The following is a 15,883-nucleotide window of genomic DNA, read 5'->3' on the forward strand; positions in this document are numbered from 1 at the left end:
AATAGATCTAGAAAGAATTGGTCCAAGAAACTTGATGATGCATTATGGGCCTATAGAACTGCATATAAAAATCCTATGGGTACGTCTCCGTATAAAATGGTTTACGGGAAAGCATGTCACTTACCTCTCGAATTAGAACATAAGGCTTATTGGGCTATTAAAGAGCTCAATTATGATTTCAAACTTGCCGGTGAGAAGAGGTTATTTGACATTAGCTCACTTGATGAATGGAGAACCCAAGCCTATGAGAATGCCAAGTTGTTTAAAGAAAAAAGTTAAAAGATGGCATGACAAAAGAATACAAAAGCGTGAGTTTAATGTAGGTGATTATGTATTATTATACAACTCTCGTTTAGGATTTTTTGCAGGGAAACTTCTCTCTAAATGGGAAGGTCCGTATGTTATCGAGGAGGTCTATCATTCCGGTGCCATAAAAATCAACAACTTCGAAGGCACAAATCCGAAGGTGGTGAACGGTCAAAGAATCAAACATTATATCTCAGGTAATCCTATAAATGTTGAAACCAATATTATTGAAATCGTAACCCCGGAGGAATATATAAGAGACACTTTCCAGAACATTTCAGACTTCGAAAAGGAATAGGTATGTGGTACGGTAAGTAAACCGACTCCAAAATAGTTCTTATGGCAATTTTTCTCCGTTTTGGAATATTTAGAAAAATAGAAAAATAAGAAGCAGTCCGGGAAGGACACGAGGGCTCCACGAGGGTGGAGGGCGCGCCCCCTGCCTCGTGGGCACCTCGTGCGCTCTCCGGGCTCCGTTTTCTTGCATGATATGTATTTCAGTCGGTAAAAATTCATTATTTAATCTGCCGAAGGTTTTCACGCCTGTATCACGCAATTATCCTCTGTTCTTGTTTCGAGCTATTTTCTGTCAGGGTTGTCAAAGGCCAGGCATCATGTCGTCCCCCTCCTCCAACAACGGTGACAGCGATGCTTGGCTAATGAAGATAGAGCTGAAGAGGGAAGAACCCATGGAGATCAACAAGGATGAAGGGATCAAGAAGGCCACGGAGGACAATGTTCCGACAGCAGAAGACATCCTTCAACTTGATCACAATCTTCTTACCCCAACTGAGATCGAAGCTTTCAAGATGATTGAGTTAGCTCGTATACAAAACAAGTATCTCACACGTGAATTTTTGTTGTTGATGGAGCATATCGTCGCACTCAAAGGCATTATCCGCAAGTTGGAGGATCTCTTACGCTCGATGTGCGACTACCCATCGTCACCACCATCTTCTTCACCAGCAAGGGAGACATAATCACAAGGGTATGGGCACTCCCCTTGGCAACTGCCAAGCTTGGGGGAGGTGCCCCGGTATCGTATCACCATCACACTCCTATCTTTACCGTTTTTCTGAGTTCAATCCTTTTAGTAGTATCTTGATCTAGTAGAATAAAGTTTATGGCATGATCTAGTTTTGAGTTTTTCCTTATGATCCCTCTATGTAATCGAGTCCGCGAGCTATATAATAAAGATTAGTGTTGAGTCAAGGGCTTGATTATCTTGCTATGATCTTGAGTGAATAAAAGAAAAGAGAAAAGAATAAAAAGAAACAAAGAGATCATATTGATCTTATGGAGAGTAATGACTTTACATAGAAAGAGTATGATGATTAAAAGTTGTTGAGAGTTGACAAACATAGCTTTGGTCATTGTTGCAATTAATAGGAAGTAATAAAGAAAGAGAGGTTTCACATATAAATATACTATCTTGGACATCTTTTATGATTGTGAGCACTCATTAAAATATGACATGCTAAAGAGTTGATGTTGGACAAGGAAGACAACGTAATGGGTTATGTTTTCTTATATCTAAAATAAAGTATATTGTCATGAATCATCCAACATGTTGAGCTTGCCTTTCCCCCTCATGCTAGCCAAATTCTTTGCACCAAGTAGAGATACTACTTGTGCTTCCAAATACCCTTAAACCCAGTTTTCCATGAGAGTCCACCATATCTACCTATGGATTGAGTAAGATCCTTCAAGTAAGTTGTCATCGGTGCAAGCAATAAAAATTGCTCTCTAAATATGTATGATTGATTAGTGTGGAGGAAATAAGCTTTATACGATCTTGTGATGTGGAAGAAACAAAAGCGACGGACTGCATAATAAAGGTTCATAGCACAAGTGGCAATATAAAGTGACGTTCTTTCGCATTAAGATTTTGTGCATCCAAACATAAAAGCACAAGACAACCTCTGCTTCCCTCTGCGAAGGGCCTATCTTTTATTATTATCTTCTACCTTATGCAAGAGTCATGGTGATCTTCACCTTTCCTTTTTACATTTTATCCTTTGGCAAGCACAGTGTGTTGGAAAGATCCTGATAGATATATCTAATTGGATGTAAGTTAGCATGAACTATTATTGTTGACATTACCCTTGAGGTAAAAGGTTGGGAGGCGAAACTATAAGCCCCTATCTTTCTCTGTGTCCGATTAAAACTCCGTAACCACAAGTATTGCGTGAGTGTTAGCAATTGTGAAAGACTAAATGATAGTTGAGTATGTGGACTTGCTGAAAGCTCTGACATAGACTCTTTCCGATGTTATGATAAATTGCAATTGCTTCAATGACTGAGATTATAGTTTGTTGGTTCTCAATAAAGTTTCTGATTCATACTTTGCATTGTGAATAGATTATTACTTGAGCATAAGAAATCATATGACAATATCCATATATGTTGCTGTTATAAGAATGATCATGATGCCCTCATGTCCGTATTTTATTTTATCGACACCTCTACCTCTAAACATGTGGACATATTTAGCGTTATCGGCTTCCGCTTGAGGACAAGCGATGTCTAAGCTTGTGGGAGTTGATACTTCCATTTTGCATCATGCTTTTATATTGATATTTATTGCATTATGGGCTGTTATTACACATTATGTCACAATACTTATGCCTATTCTCTCTTATTTTGCAAGGTTTACATGAAGAGGGAGAATGCCGGCAGCTGGAATTCTGGGCTAGAAAAGGAGCAAATATTAGAGACCTATTCTGCACAACTCCAAAAGTCCTGAAACTCCACGAAAGTTATATTAGGAAAAAAATACTGAGCGGAAGAAATACCAGAGGGGGCCCACACCCTGGCCACGAGAGTGGGGGGCGCGCCCTACCCCCCTGGGCGCGCCCCCTGCCTCGTGGGCCCCCTGTTGGCCGTCCGGTTCCCATCTTCTGCTATATGAAGTCTTTCGTCCGAAGAAAAATCATAAGCAAGCTTTCAGGACGAGACTCCGCCGCCACGAGGCGGAACCTTGGCGGAACCGATCTAGGGCTTTGGTAGAGCTGTTCTACCGGGGACACTTCCCTCCGGGAGGGGGAAATCATCGCCATCGTCATCACCAACTCTCCTCTCATCGGGAGAGGGCCAATCTCCATCAACATCTTCACTAGCACCATCTCCTCTCAAATCCTAGTTCATCTCTTGTATCCAATTCTTGTCTCTAAGTCGGAGATTGGTACTTGTAGGTTGCTAGTAGTATTGATTACTCCTTGTAGTTGATGCTAGTTGGTTTATTTGGTTGAAGAACATATGTTCAGATCCTATATGCATATTAATACTCCTCTGATTATGAACATGAATATGCTTTGTGAGTAGTTACGTTTGTTCCTGAGGACATGAGAGAATTATTGCTATTAGTAGTCATGTGAATTTGGTATTCGTTCGATATTTTGATGAGATGTATGTTTTCTCTCCTCTAGTGGTGTTATGTGAACGTCGACTACATGACACTTCACCATTATTTGGGCCTAGAGGAAGGCATTGGGAAGTAATAAGTAGATGATTGGTTGTTAGAGTGACAGAAGCTTAAACCCTAGTTTATGCGTTGCTTCGTAAGGGGCTGATTTGGATCCATATGTTTCATGCTATGGTTAGGTTTACCTTAATACTTCTTTTGTAGTTGCGGATGCTTGCAATAGGGGTTAATCATAAGTGGGATGCTTGTCCAAGTAAGGATAGCACCCAAGCACCGGTCCACCCACATATCAAATTATCAAAATACCGAACGTGAATCATATGAATGTGATGAAAACTAGCTTGACGATAATTCCCATGTGTCCTCGGGAGTTTCCTCTATATAAGAAATTGTCCAGGCTTGTCCTTTGCTACAAAAAGGATTGGGCCACCTTGCTGCACTTTATTTACTTTTGTTACTTGTTGCTCGTGACAAATTATCTTATCACAAAACTATCTGTTACCTATAATTTCAGTGCTTGCAGAGAATACCTTGCTGAAAACCGCTTATCATTTCCTTCTGCTCCTCGTTGGGTTCGACACTCTTACTTATCGAAAGGACTACGATAGATCCCCTATACTTGTGGGTCATCAGCAACAAACCCAGGGTCTGTTGCACCGATAGAAGCCCCCGGGCCTGCCCCGAACGCACTGCCGAGCATCGTTGGGGTAGGGCCAAAGAAGTGCACATGCAAGTGTTGCTGAATAGGCTGGTCTCTTGAGGTCTCCTTTGTTTCTTCATTACCGTTGATTCCGGGCCGGTTTCCTGTTTCCCCGCGTGTAATGCGCGACGTCGTGGATGAACTTCGATTGTGGCCCGTGGATTCTCCTCGCCCCACGATCACGGGATGGAAACTGCCATCCCACTTGCCTTTCATTCCGCACGCACCTGCCACGTGTTCCGCACGCATTGGGCGGGGTAGGTGGTGGATGTGGAGGACACGGGGAGGAGTGCCATGGCTGAAAACCGAGCGTCGATGGTTGGAGCAGAGGGTTGGCCTCGACCCCCAGAGCTGTGGTGGGTGCAGAGAGGCTGCATTGGGGGAGAGGGGCGGCCGTTTCCCGTATGAGGAGCCAGCCCTTGCCCCATTTCCCTATAAAAAGGAGTCGGGGCGGTGCCTCTCTGCACACACTCCTCCTTCTTCTCTGTGATCCTTTTCTTCTAGTCATGGTGCGAGGGCGAGGGCGCGGCAGCACCCCAGTGGCAGCGACGAGGGCTTCTGCTCGACAGCGGGACCCTCCTACTCCGGACCCTGAGGCAGCTAAATCGTCCTCGAGAAGAGGAGGAAGGGGACGAGGCCGCATTCGCCGCGGTGCTCGAGGAGGAGGAGGGTGGGGTGGTGCCTTGGCGGCGCCCCCGCGGGCGCCTCCTCCCCCGATGAAAGGCCACGTTCGTGACCAACCTCGGGAGTTCATCATCAGGCTGTATAAGCCCTTGTGTGGTCATCTTCGCCTCCCAACTCCCTTCACGTGCAAGATGGAACTCGAGCAACCACGCGCTCTGCGGCTGCAATGAGGGGCTGTGGGAATGGAGGTATGAGAGTCGATGTCGACTTCCCTGCTCGTCATGTCATGTATCTTCGCCGCGGATGGAAGACCTTCGCCCATGCCCACGGCTTCTCGGAGGGGCACGTTCTCCAGTTGAAACTAATGGAGAACGGCCTGCTCTCCGTCAAGATCTTTGGGCGCTAGGGAGGTCGCTTAGGGTGCTACGCGGAGAGCTCGACCGACCATGAAAGCTCCTCCTCGAGCGAAAGCGACAATGAGGACAGTGACAGTGATGACGATGGCAGCAGGCGGGGGAGCGACGACTCTGACTCCGGCTGATCGTCGCCCGCACCATCTTCATCAAGCGGCAACACCATCATCTGCATCTGCGTCTCCTCCCCGGCAATGTGATTTGCCGGGGAGTTGGATGCAGAGGTGCGGATGGTGCTGCCGGACTCCTCCAGCAGTCTTCCAGCTGGACCCCAGCAAGCTTCCTCTCAGGCTACAACTCCATTAGCCCTGCCGAGTCTTGCTGGCCCTGGTGACGGTGGTTGACGGGGCCGCCTTCCGCCGTGCTCTCCATCGAGGTGTTCCTTCGTGCTCCCGTTCCCACCGGGCTACCTCCCCTAGAGCCCGATGGGAGCGGGCTGGGCTCCCGCCCATGGGCTCCTTTTGCCCCCCTCGCCTTCGACGGCCGTGCCTAGGAGGACAGGGACAAGAAAGGGCATTACAGAGCACTTATCTTTTTTCAATCTTAAACCTGTAGGCACTTGCCAAATTTTGATTGAAATAATGTAATCTCTCGAGTCCATGTTTGTGTTCTATAATGCTTGTACTTGTATTAGCGTATGAATGAAAAAGACAAACCTTTCTGGGAATTCGTGCATGTGTATGTTCATGCAGAGGTGAGATGCCTCTTTAATGTAAATAAACGAGTATTCCCCGGCAGGTTATCCCGGCGGCCCCCTTTGTCTACCGGAGAGCCGCGTTTATCGGGGAACAGATAGAGGGCCCAGCCCCCCGCCAACTTCTTTTTTATCAAAGGCCACTGCGACCATTCTGATCGAAGCAACGTTCGAGTCATGGATGGGAGCACCTAACTCTCAAAAGAGAGGCGAGGTTTTCTCATGCAAAGTTATAGCTTTACAGAACACTAATGGACAGGAGGTAAAACTTATCTGTTTGGATTGCCGGGGATCACTGTGTCGGGCAATCTTCTCAACTCCTTGACGAAGCGAAGTTCACGACAGGAACCTGCAACTTTATCCAGATGATAATGAATGCACGATCCTATCTATATGCATATGCAAATTCTCATGAAATGCTTATGCAGTGATCTTGGTGTGCTCACGCATGCATGCAATCTTAGTTGGGGCCCCCCTACAGTGCTTCCTTATTTTCTCTTGTACAAGGGGTTACATGCAACTGAGGCAAGGCCTGTACAAAAGGTTGGCTGCCGGACAGGGCCCGACAGCCGTGCCTTACGGGTAGAACTTGCGGAGATGCTCAATATACCATGAGTTTTGCAACTGAGTGCCATCTCCGGTCCCCAGACGGACTGCGCCAGGTCTGGTGACTCGTACTACCCGGTAAGGGCCTTCCCACTTTGGTGACAGCTTGTGTGTACCCTTGGCGGACTGAACGCGCCTAAGGACAAGGTCACCTTCCTCAAAACACCGGGCATGAACCCTGCGGCTATGATAGCGACGCAGGGCTTGCTGATAGCGTGCAGCACGCGTAGCAGCCCGGAGACGGTTCTCCTCGAGTAGCACAGCGTCGTCACGCCGGTGCTAATCTTACGCTACTTCGTCGTAGGCAAGAACTCGAGGCGACCCGTAAATGAGTTCCGTGGGGATAACTGCTTCTGGCCCGTAGACCAGGGAGAAGGGTGTCTGCCCGGTAGCTCGGTTTGGTGTCATTCTGAGGGACCAGAGAACTACCGGCAGCTCCTCGATCCACCGCCTGCCCTGCTTCTGCAGCGTATCAAAAGTTCTTGTCTTGAGTCCACGTAGCACTTCAGCGTTCGCCCTCTCAGCTTGTCCATTGCTTCGGGGGTGTGCCACAGAGGCGAATGAGATATTGCATCCGAGGGCATGAACATATTGCATGAAGGCATGGCTCGTGAACTGCGTGCCGTTGTCGGTGATGATCCTTGCCGGAACTCCAAAACGACACACCAATTCTTTCAAGAACTTGATAGCTAACTAAGCAGTCACCTTTCTGACGGCAGTCACTTCCGGCCACTTTGTAAACTTGTCGATGGCAACGAACAAGAATTCAAAGCCCCCGATTGCTCGGGGGAAGGGGCCGAGGTATCGAGCCCCCAGACCAAAAATGGCCATGATAGAGGGATTGTATGAAGAGCTTGGGCAGGCAGCTGTGTTTTCTTGGAATGGAATTGGCAGGCTTCACATGTCATGACGAGCTCGACCGCATCTTGGAGGGCTATGGGCCAATATAATCCTTGCTGGAATGCTTTCCCAACTAATGCCCTTGATCCAATGTGGGAGCCGCACATTCCTCTGTGAATCTCAGCCAGCAGTTCCTTTCCTTCTTCCCGGCAGACACACTTCAATTTCACACCGTTGGGCCTCCTTCTGTACAGAGTTTCATCGACAAACTGGTACATACTGGCCCTCCGGGCTACTTTCTCAGCTTCATCTTGATCGCGGGAAGTTCTCCGGTTTGGAGGAAGTGGACAATGTGCCTTGCCCAAGTTGGAGCCTGGGGCTCGGCAAGGAGGACAAGCGGCACCTCTTCTGCGGCGGGAGCACCAGCCTCGTTCACGGGGTTTGTGGACCCGGCTGGAGGGGGTGGTCCGGTAGGCTGTGAGGAGTTGTTTCCGGCAGGGAATCTGCCGGGAGCGGACGGCTCGACCGAGAGAGGCTTTCCGGTGTCCAACTTTCTCCTCTTCCGGGCCATTGTGGCCGGGGATACGAAGGGCTGATCGAGATGGAGCACAAAAGTCCCTGGTTCCACAGGAAGCTTCTGCGCAGCACACTTTGACAGATGATCAACTATGTTGTTTTTCGCACGGGGTACGTGCTCTTTTTGCAATCCATCAAAGTGCTCCTCTAATCTCCTCACTTCATTGACGTATGCCTCCATCAATGGACTTTGATAATCCTTGTTGACTTGTTTCACCACAAGCTGTGAATCTCCTTGAATGATCAGCTTCTTAATTCCCAATTCAACTACAATCTTCAGCCCGGCAAGGAGCCCTTCATACTCAGCTGTATTGTTGGTTACTTCTTCCCGGGAAAATGCATTTGCATGACGTACTTCAAGTGCTCCCCGGAGGGAGCGACAAGGAGCACGCCAGCGCCTGCACCTTGTAGGGAAAAAGCACCATCGAAATACATAATTCATTCTTGGGGCGACTCCTTGCCGGGGATAGCTGTCTCTGTCACTTCCTCATCAGGGGTTGGCGTCCATTCTGCAATAAACTCTGCCAATGCCCTACTCTGAATGGTAGATGTACTCTCAAACTTCAAACCAAAAGTGGATAACTCCAAAGCCCACTCCACTATTCTGCCGGTAGCCTCAGGGTTTCGGAGTATCCTTTGGAACGGAAAACGAGTAACAACCATGATCTCATGGGCTTGGAAGTAGTGGTGAAGTTTCCTTGAGGCCATGATGAGACCAAAGATCAACTTCTGCATGCCAGAGTACCTCGATCTAGCCCCTTGTAACAAGGAGCTGATGAAGTATACTGGACGTTGCACCACTTGTTTCCTTGCCGCATCCCTGGGGTTGCTTTCGTTGCCGTGCTCATTGATGTCCTGATCCTTCTCTGACTCTATCGTCCTCTGCTCACTTTCTGCCTCATCCACTTCTCTCTGTGCTACCAAGGCTGCACTGACCACTTGGTTGGTTGGGGCCAAGTATAGCAACAATGGCTCCTGGGGTTTTGGGGCAACCAAGGTAGGCACAGAGGACAAGTAGGCCTTCAATTCTTGCAAAGCTGCATCTGCTTCTGGGGTCCACTTCATAGGACCTGTCTTCTTCAAAATTTTGAAGAACGGCAGGGCGCGCTCGGCAGACTTGGAGATGAATTTGCTTAGCGTGGCAACACATCCCGTCAGGCGCCTGACATCCTTAACTGTCCTTGGCGCTTGGATCTACTCGATGGCTTTGATCTTGTTGGGGTTGGCTTTGATCCCGCGATGGGATACTAAGAACCCAAGCAGCTTGCCGGAGGGAACACCAAATACACACTTCTTCGGGTTGATCTTCAGATTGATCTTGCGCAGATAATCAAATTTTTCTTCCAAATCCTGAATAAGGGTGGCCTTATCCTTGGTTTTGACCACAATATCATCCATATAGGCTTCTATGTTTCTGTGCAACCGTGGCTCAAAATCAATCTAGATTGCCCTTGCAAAAGTGGACCTGGCACTCTTTAATCCGAAAGACATGCGGACAAAGCAGTGGATACCACACGGGGTGATGAATGATGTATTCTCTTCATGTTCCTTGGACATGAAGATTTTGTGATACCCAGAGTACGTGTCCAGAAATGAGAGCAAATCACAACCTGAAGTGGAATCCACAATCTCGTCGATGCGTGGCAAGGAAAATGGGTCTTTCGGGCAAGCCTTGTTGAGATCTGTGAAATCTATGCAAAGCCTCCATTTCGCGTTAGCCTTCCGGACTACTACTTGATTTGCCAACCACATGGGGTGCAATACTCCTCTGACCAAACCAGCTGCCTCAAGCTTCTTGATCTCTTCTGCAATGAACTGCTGCCTCTCCAAGGCCTGCTTCCGTACTTTCTGCTTGACAGGTCGGGCATGTGGGCAGACAACAAGGTGGTGCTCGATTACCTCCCTGGGAACACCGGGGATATCAGATGGCTGCGAGGCAAACACATCGATATTCGCCCGTTGGAAGGCAACGAGCGCGCTTTCCTATGTGTCATCAAGGGTGGCGCTGATAGTAAAGGTACCATCAACGCCAGCCAGCCCTGCCGGGACCTTCTTCACTTGGGGTGCAGCAACCTTGGATCTCTTGCTGTTAGAACACTCCGGCACGTCGTCAACGGGTGCCGGACGCTCGGTGGGGGCACGCTTCCCGGACTCTTTGCCGGAGGCCCTACAACCTATCTTCTTTCCTTTGCTTTCCTTGGCGGGAATTGCTGCTGCCGCTGCCTCTGCCGCGACAGCGTCCCGGTACATCTTGTCCACACAAATAATTGCATCCTTCTCATCTGATGGGATGGTGATAACCCCCAATGGCCCAGGCATCTTCAAGGTGTTGTAGGCATAGTGGTATGCTGCCATGAACTTAGCCAGGGCCGTATAGTCAAAAAAACTTAGCCAGGGCCGGGCGTCCAACAATCCCATTGTATGGCAGGGGGAGATCAGCCACATTAAACACAATCCTCTCAGTCCGGTAGTTCAGTTCTCCCCCAAATGTTACTGGCAACGTGATCTTTCCCTTAGGACGGCTCCTGCCGGGATTAACTCCATGAAACGTACCGGTAACCTCTAGCTCTTCTTCTCCTATATGAAGCTTGCTGATGACTGCCGGGGAGATCAGATTCAACTCGACCCCGCCTTCCACCAGCATCTTTGTGACCTTGAGGTTACGGATTGTTGGAGAGACCAACAATGGTAAGCATCCTACCGCAGTGGTACGGCTAGGATGGTCCTCCTCGTCAAAGATGATGGGCGTACGGGACCACTTGAGCGGCTTCCGGGCCTCTGGCGCTGGTTCCACGACATTGACTTCTCGCGCTCACTGCTTGAGTTGGCGGTGAGAAGTGTGCAAAGACGCACCACCGTCGACGCATAGGGCGTCCGTGGCCTTCTGAAACTCCTGCTCACTGGTTTCCTCTTCATCCCTTCCATCACTCTCATCATCACAGGCTTCCTTCTCTCGACCTCTGGCGGGCTTTCCATGTTTCTGAAAGGGCTTGTCGGGGTGGTTCGCTTCACCACCTCGGCCCTTACCGCCAGCAACATTCTGACCTTTTTCCTTATCATGCTTCTCATACTCTGCTTTCTGCTTCTTGACAAGCTGCTCAACCTGATAACACTCTTGAAGGTCGTGGCCCTTGGTCGAATGAATCTTGCAATACGACCAATCACCTTTGCCGGCTTTCTCGGTAGCAGCGGCTTCCCGGCAGTCAATGCACACAACAACTTCCTTGCCAGGGACCTCAGCTTTGGCCTTCTTGCTGGTACTAGGCATACCAGATCCTTCAACAGTCATCATTGCCTTATCTCTCCGCTTCTTACTGTGCTTCTTGCTCTTCTTCTGACTAGTTGATTCACCCTCATCCTCTGAATCAACATTGATGCAATCTTCCTCTCCGGGCAATCTCCTTCCCTCCTCCATCCGAGCACACTTATCCGCTAATGTGTAAAGCTCATTCACAGTCTTGGGCAACCACACGTTCATCTTGGAACAGATATGGCGGTTCCGCACATTGGACTGGAAGGCAGTTATTACGGCTTCTGGATGGATATTTGGGATATTTCCATGAATTCTGCTGAATCTCTGTAAATACTTACAGAGGGTTTCTCCTTCATTCTGCTAGAGAAGCTGCAAATCGCTAGGCCTGTCGAGTTCCTGATGGCCGCTAGTGAAGGCGCCAATGAACTCATGGCAGAGGTCAGCCCACGACGAGATGTAGTTCTCCGTTAGGTGCATCAGCCAAGACCTCACATTGGACTTGATGGCCAAAGGGAAGTAGTTGGCAAATACCTTCTCATCTCTTCCCCCGGCAGCCTGAACAGCGATGGTGTAGATGCTTAGGAACTCTGCCGGGTCCAGCCTCCCGTCGTACTTCTCGGGTATCTCTAGCTTGAATGTGTGAATGGACGGCCAACGTACTTGCCATAGCTCTCGTGTAAAGGCAGGGCAGCCAACCTCGAAAGGTAGGCACCCGCCAACACAGAGCGCAGGCTCGTCGACATTGAGGCCGCCGTACGCGTCGGTCCGGCGAAGGTCATCGCGGCGTTGCTCGACGACGCGCGCGTCTCCTCTCCGCCTATCCTCTGGGGCTCGACGTTGGCTTGGACGTGCCCGAGGGTCAGAAGACGTCGTCGGGGTCTTGATTTGGTGGTGCTCATGCTGGCTGCCATGGCGGGGACTGCACCATGGGGATGGCCCCTTCCGTGCGGTCAGCAGCACGAGCTGTTGCTGTCGCTTGGGGAGGCCTCGGCGGGTCGGCTCGCCGTGGGTCCCCAGCTCCGGCAAAACCGAGCAGGCTTTGGATGGTGGCACGCCATTCGTCCATCTGCTCGGCCACTGGCGTAAACCTCAACAACAGTTGAGCCCGCGCCATGGCCTGCAAAGCTGTGCTTGGCAGGGAAGACGATGATGTCGATCATATCGTCGCTCGGCTCCTGATGGTGCCAACGGTGGTAGTACTGCGCCCCCGCTGCTGCTGCGGGGCGACCACCTGGATGTGGTGCGGCGAAGGCACTTGAGGGCCAGCGGCTCCGTCAGGCGCAACGGCTTGCCCGGCCCGTCCCGGGGGAGGCGCACGCGTGACGACCGCACCCGTGGCGGGAGCGGTCGGAGGGCGGCGGTTCGCCCCGGTCCGAACGCTGCTGCTGTGGCTATGCCCGTCAGCTGGGGAGAAGGGAGCAGATGGAGTGGCTCCCTCACCCGCACCTTGGGGAGCGTGGCCATCGGGGTGTTGTCGATGCTGCTCTCCTTTGGTGCCTCCTGCTCCTACGTCGGCCGCGGGATAAGTGGTGACGGCGCCGCCTGCCCCGACCACTTCCCCTGCAGCGTCCGTGTCCTCGTGCGCCTCCGCACCCCCGCAGCGTTGGAGGCCGTGGGCGGCGGAGCCTTTGAGGTGGATGGGTGAGTCGAAGGACCGGGCTTCTTCTTGGGCGCCATGGTTGATGGCGTCGTCAAAGATGACGATTGCGATGAGGATGACGCGCTGCGCACGCCTTCGGGTTCGCACAAGCGAGCCCCCTACCTGACGCGCCAACGATGTCGTGGGAAACCACGACCACCTATGGCGCCAGGAGGTCCCTTGCTGGTTCGACAGGGGGCGACGCATTGCACAAAGAGCGGAGGGGCGTGGGGCAGCACGACAGAGATCACACAAGCGATTTACCCAGGTTCGGGCCGCCGCGAGGCGTAAAACCGTACTCCTACTTTGGTGGATTGATGGTGGAAAAGGTGGTGGTGGAGCGTAGTACACTTGCCCGGCAGGGATTGCCTTTGGGCAGCAGCGACTACACGCATATGGGGGTGTGAGTTCTCCAACCTTCTAATCCTTTTTTGGGTTGCCATGGGCCTCCTTTTGTAGATCAAGGGGTAACCACAGTGGCAAAGTAGTCATTATACACTGATATGATAGCGGACAGTGCTATCATACCTAACTTTGTGGGCTGACAGGTTGCATTAAATGCACCACTTAGTGTCACATTACTGGTTGCCCGGCAAGGCTTGCTGGGGCTATCTTGCCAGCTCCGCGCCTGTTCTTGTGACACGTCGCAGGACGTGTGTCATCTGTGGGTTTCTCCTGTAGGAAATGGCCGCCAAGTGGTGAATGGCTGCACTTAATCACCTTGCGGCTTGACACCGCACTGATCGATGACATGGGTCGTGCTAGAGTGGATGGTGAGGTGGTTCTGCCTCCGTGAGCCCCGGCCGGCCCTGCCGGGTACATTGGTTGCTTTCTTTTGGTGGCGGCCTCGCCCCTTGCAGGGCTCGCCTGCCCGGCAAGGGAGGCCCTTCACTTGTCGATATTCTGCTTCTCTGGCTTGATCTTGGTCTCTCTGATTTGTATGCTGGTCCTTTGAATCTCTTGGTCCTTGTATATCTTGGGTTGAGCTGGTGCTTAAATCTTATTCCCGTGCCTGTGCACAATCTGGGTAACAGACTCAAGGTCTGTTGCACTGACAAAAGGGATTGTCAATCCCTTTCGAGTAATGGCGCCGGAAATTGGCAAGTAGACGGGATAATAATATGATAGATTGGATAAATAGATCTCGAATAAAACCAAACAGTACTGCAGGATGCTGCTAACGCGACACTACGATCAGAGACCCTTCAAGAAACTGTGTGCGATGCCATAATCGCAAACGGTGATGTATGAAAACCGCCAGAAATGTATAAAACGTTTGCGATGACGAGTGCATCAAACACGGTTTAGGTTTTAATTGCGTGTGCGATGAAGGGCATACGGTTAACCTGTTCGAACTGTTTGCAATGAGGCAGAACAACAGAAACGGGCAGCCATATCAATGTGTGTGCGATATACGGCATACAGTTTGCTCCGATGAACCGTTTGCTATTAGGGAGTGCAACATAAACAGTTAGCCAGATCAAGGTGTGTGTGATATAGGGCATACGGTTCACTCGGACGAACTGTTTTCGATTAGCGAACGCAACAAAAACGATTCAACTTAACAAGATGTGTGTGGTACGTGGCAAACAGCCGACTCGAATGAACTGTTTGCGATGAGAAATTACAACACAGACGGTTAATACAGTGAGTTCGTGTGCGATTCTGTGTGTACAAAAAACTTTGGAAAATGCAAACTAGTTGCTTGCGGTGGCTAGGAATATCACACACGATGCGTCTGCGAGTACTCGTGTGCGATGATTAGTAAGTTACACATACGTTTCCTTATGTTAACACTTGTGTGATAAATAACACGTGGCACCGGATACGGTATTCGGGTTGTGTGTGTGCTCCACTTAGTCTTGCCGCGCTCCAGTGGATGCTTCCCGTGCTCCACATGGATGAATTGTAAAATCCACGCCTATTCCCTCACCGATTTCCCGCCACCAGCTAACGGCTTACTGCATATAACCCAGGCGGCAACGCACCGCCACGACACTCTGCGAAGATCTAGTCCTCACCCATCTACCATTAGTTATTCCAAGCATGCCAGGCAACGACCAAAGCTATGATGTCGACGCCTACCTGCGTTACATCTTTGGCGAGGAGAACAAGCTGGAGCAGGTCGGGGAGCAAGAGCTTCATCGGTCGGTGCAGGCACCATGGCCCATCGGCAGTGATATCGGTGTCACAGTCCTTGGGAGCACAATCGACATATTGCAAAGGAGCTGTGATGAGCAGTTTGCCATCCACCGTCTAAAAGATCTAGAGCTGCTCGGCGGCATGATCGACGACCCACCCGAAGAGCCGCTGTCACCAGTGCTCATCGAGAGCCTGATGCCCCGCAAGGAATGGCAGTGGACCTCTGCGATTCAGTCAAGATAAAGGGAGCCTACATCTTCATCATTGCCCGCGGCGGCTGTGTCAACCTCGATCCCGATGATGTGGTGGCCAGGCTCGAGCGCATCCTTGGCGGAGTTGACGTACCCGACGAAGTAGAACATTGCCAACGTGATATCTTGAGGATGCAGGTGATGGACGGAATTTGCTACCGGGCCAGAGACATGGAAATGGAGCGGTTCCGCGGAGTTATCATGCGCGCGATTGCATGCTGTCAAGCTCTTCTGGAAGAGGCCCAGCAGCCCCAAGAGCCTCCCAGCGCCAGCAGCTCCATAGGCGGAGGCGGGTCGGGACACTCGGAGTGAACGGCCGCAAGGGTGCTATGCTGATGATGGAGTCCAAGAAGACCATCGTCGGAAGGCCGCCAGCTCAGCCTTTTAGCTTATATTTTATTATAATTTTATACAT

The sequence above is a fragment of the Triticum aestivum genome, chromosome 6D (assembly GCF_018294505.1).
Source record: "Triticum aestivum cultivar Chinese Spring chromosome 6D, IWGSC CS RefSeq v2.1, whole genome shotgun sequence".
Taxonomy (NCBI): Eukaryota; Viridiplantae; Streptophyta; class Magnoliopsida; order Poales; family Poaceae; genus Triticum; species Triticum aestivum.